Source organism: Pinus tabuliformis, chromosome 1_1 (assembly GCF_031772625.1).
Source record: "Pinus tabuliformis cultivar Carrire ecotype Pingquan chromosome 1_1, CPIR1, whole genome shotgun sequence".
Taxonomy (NCBI): Eukaryota; Viridiplantae; Streptophyta; class Pinopsida; order Pinales; family Pinaceae; genus Pinus; species Pinus tabuliformis.
In genome coordinates this window covers 42,397,477-42,417,986 of record NC_142297.1, presented here as the reverse complement: position 1 = coordinate 42,417,986, position 20,510 = coordinate 42,397,477, and the positions used below count along the sequence as shown (strand labels likewise).

At 30.7% G+C, this 20,510-nt stretch overlaps 1 pseudogene; it reads left to right on the top strand.

Annotated features, from left to right (window-relative positions):
- Positions 1-745: 745 nt before the first annotated feature.
- On the top strand, positions 746-1,111 carry LOC149211485 (anthocyanidin 3-O-glucosyltransferase 7 pseudogene; annotated as a pseudogene).
- The last annotated feature ends 19,399 nt before the right edge of the window (positions 1,112-20,510 follow it).

Genomic DNA, 20,510 nt, shown 5'->3' with positions numbered 1-20,510 from the left:
CAAGTTGTCATGAATATGATATGAAAGTGTCGAGGGTTATCGTTTATCCCTTTTGTGTTGCCGCCTCCATTTGCCAGTTCCACACTAACTTCCTCAGGTCTCAGGGACATATTCCTGTAAAAAGTAAGCACAACACTCCATCTCCCCCTAAGTTGGTTATTACCACATTGTTTTCATTTTTTCTGCCTATTGATTATTTTAATTTTTGGCACAACACTCCATCCCCCCCTAAGTTAGTTATTACCACATTGTTTTCATTTTTTCTTCCTTTTGATTATTTTAATTTTGGTTTTGGCTATGGCTTTGGTTTCGTGATCTACAATAACTAATATCGTTGGTCATAGTTGGGATTTTTTGTAAGTGCAATATGCGAAGAAAACAATGTAGGGAAAGTGATCACTTGTCTTCTAGGTAATCTCCCACCTTAAGGCCAATTGATTTGTTGTTTTCTTATCACGCTCAATACTCGACAAACCTTCTTTCGAATTCTTTCCTACATGAGTCAAAGATTGGGTGTAAACGAGACTATGTACTGGTGCACACATTTGAAGAGCTCGAAGGGAGAAACGTTGCAACAACCCTCTCTTTGAATGGATGTCACACCCTTGCAATAGGACCTCTATTTATTCCTAATCTTTTACAAGAATGTGATTCCACTAGAAATCTTTTGGAGGAGGATGAGAGGTGCCTCACATGGTTGGATATGCAACAACCATCATCGGTTGTATATGTTTCGTTTGCCAGCATGCCTGTCAAATCTCGAGAGAATTTGCAACAGTTAGCACTAGGGCTCAAGGGTAGCAGGAAACCTTTCTTGTGGGTTCTCTGGTTGGATATTGAAGATGGGAAGTTTGCAGTTCTACCGGATGGATTTGAAGAACAAACGAAAGATTGTGCACTACTTGTAAGGTGGGCACTTCAAGTTAAATTCGCCGCCCACACATCCATTGGATTATTCCTCACTCATGCAGGATGGAATTCAACTTTGGAAAGCATAAGAATGGGAGTTCCTATGGCGGGTTTTCCTTATTTTGGTGATCAGTATCTCAACTATAGATTTCCTCGGGATCTGTGGGAGCTTTGCTTGAATTTTTACATGGGTATGCTCTGAATCCTAAGTTATTCCAGTGTATCGATGATCCAAACCCCCAAATTGCAAGAATAAATGAATGGGTCGCACACCTTGTACAACTTACCTAACAATTCCTCCACCTCCTCGAGATCTCGAGTCATGATGGAGAGTATTATAGCAACAAGAAGAAAATGATGTCTCAACTACTAGACATGTCATGTTATTGTAGTTCCCTAAATCATCATATGATGATCTTTGAACTTGATAATTTGAAAATTGTACATTAATTTAGGTTACCATCAACATGGGAAAACCCATGTGAATTTGTGTGCATGTTACAATTACTCCACTAAATAAAACTATCAATGCTAAGTAGTAAAATACTCCATTAAATAAAACTACCAATGCTAAGAAGTAATTGTAAGTAAATAAAGAATTCAAACAACCACATCCAATTGGTAAGAAATACAAATAAAACAACATAGACAAATTAAGCAAACCTTACATCACACTTGGCTCTTTTGCTTGGAATGAAGAATTTTCTCACCAACATCACAGACAACCCCATAGTGCAAGTCCCTAAAAAAGTCACAAATTTTTCATGGTTGTTTATTTGTTTTAACATACCTCAATTTAAATTATAAACTATAGATGATTATTTGATCTACTAGGCATGCAATCACATAAGGTCAGTTATAAGCCTAAAATCACACTGATTATTGCACATAAGAGGCATCACACAAAGCTATTTCTAAGTGGTGGTCCGGGCAATGTCTGGCTAGGAAAGTATTCTCTATAAATTTTATCATTTCGATAAGTACAACTCTATTAGAACCAACCATCATATGAGTATCCAAACCATTAGTGTGAATCAATATTTATTGCCCATAGTTCGAAATCTACAATGTTACATGTGAATACTTGATCCTCTCCTTTATGTTCCCAATATTTGTTGAAGTAAAAACACTTACTATAGCAAATCATAGTCTTCAAGTATGTGGTCAATAAAAGGGTATGTTGGAAGGCCAAGTCAATATGACTTGTCTATCATTGATGATCTAAATAAACTGGGAAACATATCCAATATTGTATTTATGTGCAAACCTAGGAACATGGTATTGTTGAAATGTTTCATTATTTGTTTCAAAAAGTGAAGTTAAGAATTGCAAAACAATGATTGTAAACATTGAGTAGAGTACTCTCTGACCATAGTGTGCCCCAGTTACAAAGGGCTATTATTTTGAAAAGTGCATATAGAATATAAGTTTGTTACAATGCGAAGAAATAATTGCAAACATGTATTGAATTACAATTAAATTTTAGCCTTGCCCCAAAGTGTGCCCCAGATAGTCATTATAGAAACATTTAATATTTGACAATGTAGGTTAAATAGAAACATTTACTAATTGACAATGTAGGTTAATTATTTTCCCAGTGTGTGCGCAATCATTGTATAGAGGGCTGTTGTTGGAGTGTTTCATTAATTATTTTGAAATGTTCATATATAATATAGTTATTCTATTATAATGCAAAACAAGAACTACAAACTACATTCCCAATAGAAATTAAAACACGATGAATGACTACAGCTACGCAATAGAACTTTGGTTTGAGCCTTCATGCATATTCGACACTCTTTTTCACATTCCAAATCATGCTTAGAAAGATGTCTCCTTTCTTCATCAACACGTTCTTGTATCTTTATTTGCAAATCACTTTCTGATTATATCTTCCATCTCTTTTATAACTCCTTGAAGTTGCAACAAGGAAGGATATATAATGAATTCCAAAGACAAAATAATGGAAACATATTGTTATGGATTTAGCTTCATTGTATAGAGGGCTATTGTTAGAGTGTTTCATGAATTATTTTGAAAATTTCATATATAATATAGTTTTTCTATTATAATGCAAAACAAGAACTACAAACTACATTCTTGATAGCATTTCAAACATGTTGCATGACTGCAGCTATGCAATAGAACTTTGTTCTGAGACTCCATACATATTCCACTCTTTTTCACATTCCAAATCAGGCTCAGAAAAATGTCTCCTTTCTTCATCAACACGTTTCTTGTATCTTTCTTTGCAAATCACTTTTTGATTATATCTTCCATCTCTTTTATACCTCCTTGAAGTTGTAGCGAGGAAGGATATGTAACTCCTTCCCAAGACAAAATAATGGAAGCATATTGTTATGGATTTAGCTTCATTGTATATAGGGCTATTGTTGGAGTGTTTCATGAATTATTTTGAAAAGTTCATATATAATATAGTTTTTCTATTATAATGCAAAACAAGAACTACAAACTACATTCTTGATAACAATTCAAATACGGTGCATTACTGCAGCTAGGGAATACAACTTTTGTTTGAGACTCCATAGATATTCCACACTCTTTTTCACGTTCCAAATCAAGCTCAGAAAGATGTCTCCTTTCTTCATCAACACGTTTCTTGTATCTTTCTTTGCAAATCACTTTCTAATTATATCTTCCATCTCTTTTATACCTCCTTGAAGTTGCAGCAAGGAAGGATATATAACAACTTCCCAAGACAAAATAATGGAAACATATTGCTATGGATTTAGATTCATTTTAGGGTCTTTGTGTAGCATTAGAACTCATGACCTTAGATATGCAAGAGTTACGTCTTGTACTGTTATTTCCTGCATATTGCTTTGAATTAGTGCTATCCTTTCTTGATAGACTATTTCTTGTATTAACTCTTGTAGGTTTTAAGTTATGATTTGGAGGTGGCTTTGTAGCTGAACCATTAGTATCTCTGTGAAGATATAATGCAACAACTATTTCCCTTCTTGCTTCTACAATATTTAAAATACATTCCTATGATAAGGCTAGTTGTTTACCAGTCTCCTAATGTATGCTCCAGAAAGATTTGGTTCCTAGAGGCCACAACCTAAGCCACTTTTGGTACCAACTCAATAGACTTGTGGATTTTTACAAGTAGTGAAGAAGTTGTTGACATGGAAACATTTGGTAGAGAGAACTTAAAAAGGATATTTAATTGCATTGATAAATTGCCACTTATAGTGCAGATAGCCTGTTTTATGTTTATGATTCTCATTATGATTCATATATGAAGTGAATGAATGTCAAGTATCACTAGAAAATCAACAACAACATGCATGTCTTATCGCTTATTATTGTTCTTAGAATGGGTAGGATTGGTCATGTCCAATGAAGAAGCTTCTCATATGATTTTAGATATTTATGTCTTCCCATTGTTAGCATAAAGAAAGAAAAATGTGGAAGAGGAATTCAGGTTAGCTAACTTGGAAATCATCTTGCATTGTATCTAATTCTATGTTGAAGTCCACTTGTACAACAAAGAGCATCTTATATTTATATTTTGGATGATTTAGATGGTGTTGCTATTATTATACATACTTGTGTAGCTGAGGTTGACTTGTAAAGATGGTGCAAGTTTGCGATTTTCTCCTTGCAAACACTCAATAGTAATTTCATATTTCAATCATTAAAACTTTCCACAAAATCTATATTGAGATTATCCATTCAAATTTAAAATAAATAATGTATATTGAAATGATGAAAGATTCAATAAAACAGTCTATTTATTCTACATATGGTAATTTTAATAATGAACTCATCTTGCAATTATAATACATGATATAACTCAATTCCGCAAAATTTAAATTTCGAAGTTTTTCTCACAAAAATGCTAATAAATAAAAAAAAATTGCATAAAATTTTGACTTCCATCTCCTATGCTACTCCTTCCTACGCTCTTGCCTTACGACGTTCCCATTGCAACATGTGGTGCAATTGCTAGTTAAAAAAATGTTATATGAACAAATATCATATGAAATGAATTATGCTTTTTTGGGCATGTGGTACTGATAAATCATAACATTGTCCCTTGGTATTGTAACCAATCCTATTTACAAATTAAGAATCTCCATGATAAAGTGGTGATGAATAATGTGCTGATGAATCTCCATGATTAATAATCTTGTCACACACACATATATATATATATATATATATATATATATATATTCATCTTATCATTAATAATAATTAAAAAATAAGAAATTATAATTTAGTTTTTTTAAGCAACATGAGATATATGATGAAGTATGTATTTTGATGCTTATTATGGATTTATGTCTATCAACTGACCATTTAAAGTAGATTAAAAATAAAATAGAGAAACTTTGAAAGGTGTATTTGTTTCCAATGATAGTAGGGAAACTAAAATACCCCATGCCCTTGTTATCATCATTGTTGCATCAAGTATTTTACCTAAAAAAAGTTATTTTTTATGTTTTGCTAATAAAATTAATTGGGAAAGATACTAAGAGTGGGGAAATTGGTAATACATAGAAATGAAAATTTAAAAACAAAAACAACAAAGCAATGAAGCTAGCCTTTCCCCCATTGAAAGCATGACTATGATTAGTATCTCATGTATAAGAAGAAACTATACAACATGGAAGCCAAGACGTATTCTAAAATTGCTTCTTATTGGAGCCAAAACTCCCACCTTCGGCTCAAACAAGATTGGCAAAAGGATGTCCACTTTTAGCTTGACCATTGAGGGGTAAACGAAGAGATCATCGTGAAGAATAAAGATAATATCAAAAATATTATTACTTCCAAATTTATGGATAAGTTGTGAGACGATAAGGAGTTAGAGGGGAAAATGAAGTTAAGGTATTATAAACAGGGAATCAACCCTAGTAAACCAAAATTATATTTTTGTCTTAACTACTACTAAAAATAAAATAAACATTATCAAGATGAGGACTAATTTTCATGAGCTTCAAAGTGAAACTAGGGGTTGGTGTATTCTCAAAGCACCATAGTAAGAAAGAGTTTATCACCTTTGCAATACTAAAAGCGTTGATGATGAAAATCACTTTCTCTGGATTGCCAAAATCTTTACCGCACTAACGACCTTCTTGACTTGTTAAGTCAACAAAACTATGGTGATTTAGGTACACTTCTTTCCCTTCTTTTCAATGATAGAAAGAGAATGTTAAATAATATCAATTAATCTCTTACTTTCTTAAAATCCGATAAACTATATTAGTCTTAGTAAATCATGATATGATTATCATCATCATTAAAAACAAAATTAAAAAATAAATCATAACTTCACTACAAACTTTTAAAAGCATTCAAAAATTAATAATATTTTCATTGTAATAAGAAGTCTATTTTTCAAGATAATGTAACATCAATGATCTTGTTATTGTAACTATACAGCAATTTTGGCGCATGGGTTTGGTGTACACGTATGTTTGTATTCAAATCTTGGCTACCCAACCATCTCCTTTCTAGCGACTTTGAAGCATGTTGCCTATTTCAACGCTCAATTCCTATTGACTAACCCCGCCCTTGGTCATATGGGAAAAACAATGGCTCGTCTTTTGTTTCATTAATTAAATGATATTCCGGTGCACTTGCAAAAGTCAAAAGTAAAAGGTGGGCATATTTTATATTTTGTTATTATTGACCAGTTCTCTATGATGTATGTGTGCACCTCCTCTTAGGTCAATGCGATGGTGTGATAATGTGGTTGTACTCTAAGCGCGCGTTTTTTATATTAAAAACAAGAACAACTTGAAAACAAAAAAACAACTTAAACTTATGTGAGGGATGGTGTGATGATGTGGTTGTACTTTAAGCGCGCGTTTCTTATATTAAATATTTAACTTTAAAACAAAAAAACAACTTAAACTTATGTGATAATGTGGCTGTACTCTAATCGCGCGTTTTTTATATTAAATATTTAAATTAAAAGGAAAAAAACAACTTAAATTCATATGGGTTAATTTATTTAATTGGATTGATAAATATGAGGTTAATTTATTTAATTGGATTGATAAATATAAATAGAATTTTTTTATTAGTCATAGATTTGAAAACCAATTACACATTAAAACTTGTATTACATTAAATTAATAACATTATAAATATATTAATTATTGGTTGAATATAGAAAATTTAATCTTAATCACATAATCAATTAGTTGAGAAAATATCTCAACCACACACCTAAATAAGATTTAAGATCACTCTTCAATGTAACAAACTTCTAAACAAAGCAATAACTCCATCATAGGATAAGTAGGAATTATATTTTTAAACCCCCCTTTGATAACTACTTATGTCAATTTCAATCCGCAAAGTCTATATGTGGTCCTAGTGTTTACAAATATGATTAAAAAAAATATGTTGATGCCCATATAAAGGAACAACCATCTACCATAATGCATGAACACTAACCCACTAGAATGTTCTTCGTGTATATGGTTCAATAGACTTGCATACATGTACATGTACTTGTAAGTTCCCTCCATCATTATCATTTTGAAATCTTCTAGGTTATTAATTTCATCAAGTTGCCTCATAACAGTAGTAAGGGTGTAGTCTCTCTCAAACTCAATTACTAAACATCATCCTAAGTTGTCCAAGTGAACAATGGTAAAAATAATGAACTCCATCACAAGACAAATAGGAATTATATTTTCTAGGTAAACAATGGTAGAAATAATGAATTTGAATTTTATATTTAGTTCTTTATTTAATATTTTTTTTAAATAATAATATATTGTAATCCATAAAAGAAGTACTCCTTATTAAAATAAAAAGATTATTGATGTTACATTATCTTTAAAAATAGACTTTTTATTTATTAATTTTTGAATGCTTCCAAACTAAGCAATAAACTTTGTAGTGACACCCTGATCATTTTTTTCATTTTCTTTTTGATGATCATATGGTCTATGTGACCTTAAGAAAGTAAGAGATTAATTGAGATTCTTTAACATCTCATTTTGTTTTTTATGATCATGACTCACTATGACCAATATGGTTTATCTGGCCTTAAGTAAGAGATTAATTGAGATTCTTTAACATTTTATTTCTATGATTGAAAAGAAGGGAATGAAGTGTACCTAGATCGCCATTGTTTTATTGACTTAACAAGTCAAGAAAGTACATATTTTATATTTTATTATTATTAACAAATTCTACTATGTAAATGCACCTTCTCTTAAATCATTACAATAATATAATAATGTAGTTGTCCATATGAGTTTTTATATTAAATATTTAACTAAAAAACTTATTTGAGGTTTATACATTTAATTGCATTAATGAATATAAATATTTTTTTTATTAACCCAAAACTAATAAACCATGGTATAAATAATGAATTTGAATTTTATATTTAGTTTTTTAATTAATATTATTATTATTAATAATAATATGTTGTAATTGATGAAAATCAAATTCAGATTTAACTGGGTAAAACTCTGAAAAACGAAAATACTAGAAAATATAAAATATGCCCACCTTTCCTTTTGACTTTGCGAATCCGTTGGAATATCATTTAATTAATAAAACAAAAGCGGATTTAGATAGGCCATTGTTTCATGATGGAGGGCAGGTCGTCGACCAATAGGAATTGATCATTCAAATAGTCTTCCACTTCCACGGTTACTCTTCTCTTTGCTTCCTATGCAACTCAATTTCCTATATGGCTCTCACTTCCTACTTGTAGGGTTGGCACTATGGGGTCATTTCCGACACGATGTCAGTGTTTATTCTGATGAGAATGTGTGGTTAATTTTTTCGATGCAGTTTTACTGTGGTCAATTTTTTTTAATGCAGTTTTATTAGAAGATTTTAAGTTTTTTCAGTTAGAGGTCAAAGGGTTTGGTGATTGCATTTATTTTTCATATTAGGAGATTAGAGATAACAACTTTAAGTGGGTTCTTGATCTAGGGAAGTTTCGCAAAAGAAGTCTCCACTTTCTTCACTCTATCATCCTATATCAATAACTGGAAACTATACTAAACATAGTAATTAGACACAACCAAATAGACTACTACAAATTGTTTGCAGACCAGGAAAAAATCAAGACAATCTTGAGGGAAATCAAATATCACTTATATGATATAGTAGTTAAATTGACTCGAATAAAACTTTATGTGATCTCTGAATCAAATGAGAAACATGGCGTGTCTGTCATCATCAGTGCTCGATCTCGCGTCTCTCCTCATGCCAACTCTTCTTCCACTTCACCAGTAATCATTATGGAGTAACAAGTTCACCACGTACTCTGTCTCTAGGTCTGCCATGGGTGACAAGTAGTGTTTTTTTTAAAGAATATTATGATGTTTCGTCAGCATTGCTTGTGAGCACGTATATGTATTACTGTACCTCATTTTTTAGCTTTGTTTGACTTTGTAAACTGGAAGAATGAAATGATATTTTTCTAAATCTCCACTTCTCAGCATCAGAAGTAAAGTACTCTCAACTTATCATTTTTGTCTTTGTTTAGTTGAGGGTGGTCTATGGTTATCCCTAGTAGACAACATCTCCTAGATTTCTCTTTTAATTGTTTTGTTAAACAACTTTCACAGTAAAATATTTTAATATTAATAAAAATAGTACCATTGAAATAGGCAACTCTCTTCAAAAAGCCGTTTATGTAATAGGGAGGGAGACATATCTGTGCAAAGCAAATCCGATGCACAAAAATGCTTTTATAGTTCCCTGCTCTTACAATATCCTTAAAATACACTTCTCATTAAAATGAAAAAATTTAGAATCTTGAACGTTTCCAAACTACGCATTAAAGTCCGTGTAATATACACATATATATAATTTTCACATCAATTTTAATCATATCAATTGTAAAATAAAATTTGTTCAGATTGGAATGTGTCTTTAACGAATTTGTATAAAAAATTTAATCCATTTATATTTGTTAAACATAAAAAATTGTTTAAAGTTCAGATTTAATCACAACTCTCAATTGTAAAGGTTTTACTAGAGTGTATGATTTTTGTTCGTAATTTTTTTTTAATAAAGTTTTATTTTCTTTTAATTTAATCACTTTAATTTTTTGTTTTTCTGTTATATGGATTTAAAATTTATATTTTTGAATTTTTTATTTTTAATTATTTTAAATATTTTTATATTTTAAATTTTAGTAAAAAATTAGAAAAATAATTAAGATGGTAAATATCAATAGTTAAGATTGCATAATTTAAATGCAAAATATTTTTTCAATACATTAAATTTATTTATATATTCAAATGCAATTTAAGTTATGAAAAATTACAATTTCACTAACAATTATTTAATTTAATTTTGAAGATAATTACCCTATAAAATTTTATTGTTTAGACCAATAACCTATTTCCCTTCACCCACTATCAAAATATATTTGTACCTACTAAAATTGAATCAAAATTACTCGAAACATACTTCTAAAGTATGTTAATACGAAAATTCATCTTTTTACAAAAAATAAAAAAGCTTTTAATACGAAAATTCATCTTTTCACTAAAAATAAAAAAAGCTATCTTATTATATAGAAATTTTCACTTATTTATCTCTAAATTATAGTTTAGAAAACATTTCCTCAATCATTTTGATGTTTCACCTATTTTTTTCATAAATATCCATTTTAAATTCTCTTTTACAAATTTCTAAATTAGTATTCCTTTTAAAAAATAATTAATAAAAAGTGAAATGTTGTGTGTGAGGTTAGGTATCTTGTTTTACTTCAAATGATAATTATATAGACCAAATTTTTTATATTAATAGTCTTCATGAAGGGGAAACCATACTAGTAACATAAGTTCAAAGTCTTAAGGTTCCTAAGACCTTATCTAACTAGAGCATCTTATAAATAGAAACTTATAAAAAATGGTTGGTTGTGTCGGGCCTTGACATATATTGACATGAGAAGACAAAAAAGAGTATTAGTGTTGCAAGCAAAAAAACAACGAGCCATAACAACTATTAAGCATAATCTCTAATGCAAACCTCTTTTAGAGTGAAAATAGATTTGATATTGGATCTAGGTTGGTTATGATCATTGTTCAGTCAAGTCTTTTATCATTTTTTTCCTTCTTCTTCTTCTTGTATTACAAAGAAAATTTGGTTATGATCAATGTTCAGTCAAGTCTTTTACAGCCCACTGTGAAAGCGATGTGTATGTATGTCCATCCCTCTCAAAATACAAATAAAATATTCTCAAAATAGAAAAGTAATGTTGGATATGTTATGCATATTTAATTAGTTGTCCATATGACCTAATATAATTTCATGTAAAGTAATTAGAAGTAAAAAAAAATTGTAAGATGTTTAAACATTATATTACCCATTCTTTTTTGCACTCTAAAATAAGGTGGCACGTAAAGAAATTTGATCTCTCTCCCCCCATACTAGATTAGTGGTTAAGATAGATCTATGTTGGTTAATTAAAATTAAAATTTAATTTAATGATGTGTCTACTTTCATAATGTTAGTTTAATTATTATGGTAAGTATTTAACCTCCATAGAATATTCTAAAACATTCTTAATAGTATATACAAAGAAAAGACTGAGATTTATTTCCAAAGTAGTTATGCATTTTCTCGCTTTTAATTAAATTGATTAATTAAAAGAAATGTCATTTTTAGATTAAGAATTTATATGATAAAGTGGGGGGTGAATCTCCATGTTAAAAATCTTGTTTGCATGCTTCTTTTAACACACACCCATTATTATTATTATTTTAAATAAAGGTATAATTTAGTTAATCTTTATGATTTTTTTATTTTTATTTTACCAACTTGAGATGTATGATGAAGTAAGTGTTTTAGAGGCCTATTTTAGTTAATCTTTATGATTTTTTTATTTTTATTTTACCAACTTGAGATGTATGATGAAGTAAGTGTTTTAGAGGCCTATTATGGATTAATTCCTCTTGGCATTTACAAACCATTTAATTTATATGGCTGAGCTAGATATTACGTGGATGTTAGGTATTTAACCTTCATAGAATATTTTAGAAAAAAAATTAGTAATATACACAAATCAAAATTTGAGATCTTCAAAATAGTTATGATCTTTTTGTCTTTTTAATTAAATTCATTAATTAAAAAAAAGGTCATATGAACAAGTGTCATAGGAAATGGGTTATAGTTTTTTTTGATCATGTGGTATTGATAACTCATATTATTGGTCCATATTATAACAAAATCTATTTACAAATTAAAAATCTCTATGATATAGTGATGATGAATCTCCATAATTAAAAAAACTTGTTTATAATAATAATAATAATAATAATAATAATAATAATAATAATAATAATAATAATAATAATAATACTTTGAAATATTATAATTACATTAAATTTTATGGTTTTTTAATTAAGTTGATAGGTTTGTTTATTTTGGAATAGGGATTCCATAATTCTAATTTAATTATCAATAATTATTACCGTGATAGTAGGTATTTAATCTCCATTCAATATTCTAAAATATCCTTAGTAGTATACACACATCAATGGTTGAGATTTATCTACAAAGTACATTTGCCCTTTGTGTCATAGGAAATGAGTTTAGTTTTTTTTATCATATGGTAACAAAACCTATTTACAAATTGAGAATCTCTATGATAAAGTGATGAATAATAATAATAATAATAATAATAATAATAATAATAATAATAATAATAATAATAATAATAATAATCCTTTAAAATATATATAATTAAGTTAATTTTTTTGGTTTTTTTAATTAAGTTGATAGGTTTGTCTATTTTGGAATAAGGATTCCATAATTCTAATTTAATTATCAATAATTATTACCCGGATAGTAGATATTTAACCTCCATTTAATATTCTAAAATATTCTTTGTAGTATACACAAATCAAAGGTTGAGATTTATCTAAAGTACGTTTGCCCTTTTTTCCTTTTTAATTAAATTGATTAATTAAAAAAATGTCATATGAACAAGTGTCATATGAAATGAGTTATGGTTTTTCCATAATATTAGCGCATGTTATTGTAACAATGCCTATTTAAGATTAAGAATCTCCATTGTCAAATGAGGGTGAATATTTATTAAGAATCTTATTACATATTTTTTAGATATATAACTGTTTAATTTATAAATTATTTTTATAATTGATAATAATAATCTAAGTAAGGTTATAATTTAATTTAATTTTTACAATTTTTTAAATTTTAGCAATATGAGACGTATCATAAGCGGGTGTTTTGATGCTTATCATGAAGTGATGCCTATAAAAATTTAATAGCAATTTAATTTCTATAACTGCTTTTAGCAATATGAGATATTTGATGAAATAACTCTTTTGATGTTTCATTTAATTAAAAAAAAAAATTAAAAAATTTCCAATAATGATAGGGAAATTAAAATATTCCTCCCCTTGCTATCATCATTGTTCCATAAGCCATATATATATATAGATATAGATATAATTATAATTATAATTTAATTGGTAAAGATAATAAGAATGAAGAAGTTGATGATTACAAAGATTGAATAGACTTACACTTTGAAAGTAAATCCCCCATTTACAGATTTTGTTGGGTTTCATCTATGTTTCTATTTAGACATGAAAATTTGAAAAAAAAAGAAATGAATATTTTTAATAATTTCATAAAAATATATTAAAAACAAAACAAACAAACATCTTTAGTAATTTTATAAAATATATATTAATTACAAAATGGGAAAAAAGATCGTGGTGTGAATCGAGATTGTTGGAATAATGTCGAAATGACGAGTCTAGATAGAGTTGATGAGTTGTGTTTTCATAGTTAGTGTTTGAGTCTATTTGTCATGAGTTGTGCCTTCGTAGTTGGTGTTCCAAATTATTTGTATCTAGAATGTCCTAGAGGTTGTCTATGGGTGCCTATATAATGGAATGGTTGTCCAAGTTGTTTGATCAATAAGAAACAATTTCATTCTTGTGCATCTCTTTAGTTCTATAATATGGTATTAGTTACATGTCATATTTTCTTTCTTGAATGGTTAATTAAAAGAAGAAGTATATTTTGTTAAGCCTGAAGGGTTTGTAATGGAGGGACAAGAGCATCTTGTTTGCAGGTTAAAGAAATATTTGTATGGTTTGAAACAAGAACGAAGATCTTGGTATGTGAAAATTGATTCATTCTTTTATGAAAAAGGTTTTGCGAGAAGCAAAAGTGATCCTAACTTGTACATCACGAAAGATGAAGATGGGAATATTTCCTTATGTTGAAGGCTCGAAAATCTTTGCCTAGAACATTATAAGGGAAAGCACCCAATTGGGAACTTAGAGCAGGCCCTTTTTCGCTAAAATGGTGGTTTCGACTAATTAAATTAGGTCCAATTACCTTCTCTCTATCTCCACTGGCTTAAAGTATGACTTTCCTCTTCTAATATAGAAGAGACATCAGATCAACCCTCTTGCTGATCAGGCAAGAAAGTGATCCTTAAGCTGATATGGGGCTCAACCAAGCCACAACTAAAGTTTGCCTCTTTGATAAGAGGACTTCTAGGAATGTATTAATTAATATAAATATAAACTAACACTAGAATACAAGCAAAATGATAGAAAACCTAAAGCTATCTCGATTAGGAAGATGTAGATCTAACCCAATTGAGAGCAAGATAACTAATTGAATTGAGATTTAAATATGTTTGGCTTATAGTGAATATCAAGTTAACGAAGTAGTTCAATTAGTTGATATTATGATTACCAAACATATCTTGTTCAGAGATCCTTTAACCATAATTATTAATCAACAACATTTAGGAAGTAGTTCACAAAAATGATGATGATTAGTAATCCAACAACTCAAATGATTAAACAATAATACAATGAAATAGTTCACATAATATTATTGTTTGTTAAGACATAATTAAAAGGTTGATCTTTGAGTAAGTAGTTACTTAGAAATCAGATTTCTGCACATAAGAGCAGAGATAAACAACATATAATTGCAATAAATCACTCACATAGACAATAGTGCACAAATATGACTCAAAATCACAAGTCTCTGCTATTATAAAATGAAACTAGTATTAAAACAATAGTATCTTGAATACAAATTTATTAAGTCCAATTCCCTTGCTCTGATCTCCAATAGTGCTCTACAACTCATAAATTCTGCTAATGAAATAGGAGCTGCAATAGTGCAAGGTCTTCTCAGCATAAATAGTTTAGATGTGTAAGAGATAAATCTCTCTCTTCCTCAGATCTAAGATTAAACTCTCCTCTCCTTTACAACCCTAAAGCCCTATTACAATAGTGCTTTTAGAATCCTGAATTGCAGAGTAGAGAAGGCCTTCTTCCATGATTCAAGTCCCTATTATAGAGCCCAGAGATGGTATCTATACATGTTGGGAATACTAACAGTCTCCCTTGATTTTCTTAATAGATGGGGAAAATAAAGGTAAAATAGAGCTCGATTATTCCTTTAGATCAAATTATGGCTGAATATGAAGGGCTACTGGTTAAGGTGATGCCCAATTTAGCCCATGCTCAAATAATACCACATTCAATTGCTTTAAAAATGATATAAATTTCCTAACCATTTTAGATCCAGTTTGCCACTTGGAGCACTTCTTTTAGTGATCAGTTGTTGGATCTATTAGTATATATTTCATCCTAGAAGCTTCTCTACCAATACATGGCCAAAATTAGTCGAAATCAGGGAGAAAAACAAGCCAAAGTATAAGAAAACTATAAAATAAAAAATATGAGCCATGAGACAGAATTAAAACAAATTAAATGTCTTTTTTTATTTATTTAAACATTAAAGTCATACCAAATAGTGACACGTGGAAGCATTTGAGTGGAAACGGAGGTAATTCGATCAGAATTTTTTATAATGTGCGAAAACAAAAAAAGCGTCGATATTGGGAGGCTCCAATATGGAGTAGATGCGATTTCACATTTTAATTGTTTTTTAAAAATTTTATTGGGTCCAAATAGTGGAGGTGACTAAATTATCAGGGGTTTTATGAATGTTACCATTTAAAAGTTCTGATACACATGTAGACATGATATTTTGATTAGACCATTGATAATACACATATCGGGTCTATATATCGGAGCTTCACAGATATTGGAAGTCTGAGGGGGAGGTGTATTTCGATATCGGTGATCGGAGAGATAACCATATCAGAGATCAGAGGGATTAGCATATTGGCGACGGAGAGAATATCGAAGGTCTGAGTGAGAGGTTATATAGCTGATCAGAGATTAGAGGGAGTTTTGTATCAGACATCGACGATATGAGGGTATTAGAGGATGGGTCAAAAGAGATATCGAAGGATCGAGATATCAGAGGTCGAAGTGGCATGGATATCGGAGTATCAAGGATTTGAAATATCGGAAGTTTTAACAATGTGACACACAAAAATCTCTGATATTAAAAAGTTACAGGACCCCGACATGTATTACAAAGGATTAAACTACAACCACTCGTTATAAGCCTTCAACTATGTTATATGGACATTTTATAATATGAAAGGCTTTACAAAAAGGAACTTTTTTAATAATAAGTGAATTATAACCGCTCAAAAGTCCAAGCCACTTGGTTTTGTTAAATAATGAAACTATAGCCACTATATAATAAAAAAATTGGTCTCAGGGGCTATTTTTGAATTAAAAGAAAAGTTAACAAACAAAATATTTAAAAACCAAGTTTGTATAATACAAAGATAATGTACATGTTATATAAATTATAAGGCCAAGCCGATGAAAATCTTCAATATTCAATTAAGTGTTGTTTTCAAACCAAACATTCAAATGAGTTCAAATGAGTTTTAATAGGAAGACAAAGACAACTCAAACTCATTGAAGCAATCCAAATTAAGAAAATCAGAAAGTGACATGACCAAGTTTCAATCAAAGTGTCCCCATAATGAGAATTAAGTGAATAATGGGGGGGTTGTGTTTTTACCACAACAATGGTGACACACTAGGAAGAACCAGCTATCTCTGGTTAAAGATAATGAACTTTGATTTACCTATAGGTTAAAAATAATGGATTTCACAAAACCATCTAACGCTAAAACATTTCCGTGGATCTAACATAAATATATTAACCAATATGAGTTTGAAAAGATAAGTGCTCAAAAGCAGACTTGAGTAAAAATCACGGATCCAAATTTTGGGAAAATTTTGTTTTTGTTTTTTTTTAAATTACCTCTTATGAGAAATAGAAGAAGGTAGGGATAGAAGATTTTTTTTATCAAGAATATATCCATTTTTATGAATGGTCTCTGACATCACTTCGTTGCCAGTGAGCTTGAACATTACCCCCAACAAAGTTGTATTTTATGCCATACAAGCCTAGCCCTGCTACCAGCGAGCCTCCATAACCCTGATGGGTTTACTTGTATTTCTCATGCTTCCTCTTTTGATCACCCTTTTGATAAGCATATTTGAAAGCTTTAGATTATGACGTATCTGAGTGAAAGAGGTGGGATAGTAATAGAGACTTATGTTAATGGATACAATACTTTCATAATGTTGACTCCAAATTCTTTTCCCGCAACTATCAATCAGAGGCTTTTATAAAGTGGAGGGGTGGGAGGGATCCATTGAGTTAAACTCAGGTTAGTTCTTTCCTTGAAAAGGTAAACCCTATCACTTAGAAAGGATGTTTGTTCCTCCATGAAAAATATTTGAATCAAGAGGGATTTATGGTTCCATAGAGATATACCTATAGTTATAAATGAAATTCACTGAAATAAATAGAGCAAAAATTTCCCATGTATGCCAACCATTGTTGGGTGAGGAAAAGGCCTTCCACATGAATCATGGTGGAGTCACCAAAATCAAACCATAAGCAATGGAAAAAATAAAAAGAAATCTAGACTAAAATGAAAGAAGAAAACAAAAACTCCAATCATGTCAAAAATGAGGAAAGGAGAAGCTAAAAAACAAGCCCAAATTAAATTAAAAAAACCAAAAAAACAAGACCAATTATACAAAAGTCTCAACATAAGATTAAAATAAGATAAGCATGTGAACATTCATTCTATGTTGAGATCTTAATAAATTTTATATTGCAGAGTGTTGGGTGCAACCCAGCTTGGCGTAGATTTTGGCAAAGAAGTATTCCTACCGTCTCCTTTATATCTTTGTTGTTGTAACCCTTTGATCATGTTAACCTAGATACCTAGTTTTTCTCCCTTATCCAGCATCAAAAACCCTAAAATTTCCAAAACCTACTTGAGCCTAGCTTTCTAGCCTAAAATCCTTTATATCCCAGTCATCTCTTGGCTGTGATCTCATAGAGAGAGCCCTCTTTGGTTTGGTAGGGCTAGCTACCAAACTAAAATCTTGGTTTGTGGTTACCTCCATCGATTCCTCTCATCCCGGGATAATTGTGGAGGCTAACATTTTTGTCGCCGTTGCTAGGAAAACGACTATTATATTATTTCTGGGATTAGTTCTATAAGTACTTTCAAGACTGGTTCTATGGGTGACAGATTCCAGTATCCAAAGAAGGTTGATTTAAGAAATCACATCAAATTCAAGGTGTAAAAAATTATGGCTCCTAAAAGATACACGAGGTCAAATCCTAACCCAAATCCACCTCTTGTTGTTGATGATCCAGAGAAGTTGCTTAAGAAAATCAAATCCCATATTCCTGAAAGTGAACCTCAAAAATTGGTAAAAACTACATATCTACCTGATCAATTATTAAATGTTGAAGATATTTATTTTGATATTCAGTTTGAGCAATCTTTGTTCCGATCCAAATCTGTGTCTTCCCTTTTGGAAGTGGTTTTTGACCCTCTTAGGTTTGATTCCTACCTCCCTTCTTCTAAATCCCTCTTTTCCAAAACTGATCACGAGTTGTGGTTAAACTTTGATAAACTTCAAATCCTAGCTGACCAACTTCAAATTACTACCAATAATCTTACATTCAATATCATATTCAAAACTTGGCTACTGCTTCATCCTCTACCTCATCTCCAAACACATTAGCTATATCATCTGCCATAGCTAGTTTAACACCACCTCCATTAGTGTCATCATCTCCATCAACACAACGCATTATAATACCCACACAACCCATCGTTGTACATCTATTACCTCATCCAGTAGTCATGGAATGATTTTCCCCTCTACTATTACCTAGCCAACTTACTGCCCTACCTCAGAACCTTGGTCAAAGACTCCCTCTTTTTGATGGAAATTCAGAGATCACAGCACAACAACATGTTGAAAAAATTATAGATTTTATCGACCTTGAAGAGGTGGTTGATGACGAGGATGAAAAGATGAGAATCATAGCCTAGAGTTTTTATGGAGATGTAAAGAAATGGTTTTGCAGTTTGGAAAACAATTCCATCAATAGTTCCTAGCGGTTGATAGAGTTATTCTTAGCCCAGTGGTAGGAGAAGAAAAATCCATTACAGATTTTGGCTGAGTATAATTCCATGAAAAGAAACCTGAATGAGACAGTGCAAGAGTTTACAACAACATTTAATCTAGTATACAATTCCATTCCTAATGCTATCAAACCTCCCCTTGGTTTAGCCCTCCTCCACTATCCTTATGCCTTTGATCTAGACATGGCATATCAACTTAAGGAGAGAGATCCTGCAACTTTAAAAGAAATTCAGTGCAATGATGTAAGTGTGGAAGCTAATTTTCTTATCAAGAAGTCTAAAATAAAACCAGAGAAACCTAAGAAGAAAGTTACTATTAAGGAGCAGTCTTCTTCTTCTTCTGAAGTAAAGCTTGACACTCTGATTAAAACATTGGAAAGAATGATGAACATAATTACTATTTATGATAGACAAGTGGATCCTTTGATAATTAATTTGAACTACAGGGGACAACAATAATCATATTTTAGAAATAAGAAGAATGAACAGAAAAATGAGGACCCTCAGGGACAAATCAGAACACCATTTCAACAAAACTAGACACAAGGCCCAGAAGATGATGAAGAAGAAATTGTTGACGTTAATCATTTCTTTGAGGAAGATGAATTACCTAACTTTCTAACTGAGGAATATAAGTTTTCTCAGGAATCAGTAACACCAAGTGATCAGCACCTTGTCCTTGCCAATGATGATTCATGGGCAGTGCAGACCAAAGAGTATCAAAGGGGATATCATAAAGATCTCAGTCATTTGCAGAAATAGTACAACTTGAGGATCATAAATGTCATTGTCACATTACATCAGAAAAGGTAGAATGTTCATAAAGATACACAAAATAAAGAAGCAACCCCTGCAGATCAAAACAGATAAAAAGAGATTGTCATTCTGAGTCGGGATAAAAACAATGAAGCTTCTGCTAGCAATCTGAGGAAGGACAAGGAGATTCAAATGGAAAGTGAGAAAAAGGAGTCTCAAAACAAAGGACATCCTAAAAAAAATGACACCACAACAAAAGAGGTAGAAAATCAATCCAATCTGTTTAGCTTAGAGAATGAAAATGCCAAATTGAAGGTTTTAATTCCTCTAATTGAACTAGTAAAAAATGAAAAGTACAAATTCCAGATTTCTAAGATGTTGAAAGTAGATCAAATGTCAGATACTGTCAATGTTGTCGATGATGATCCCACAATTTTATTTGGTCCAGCTATAGAAGGAAGTCCTGAGGATAGTG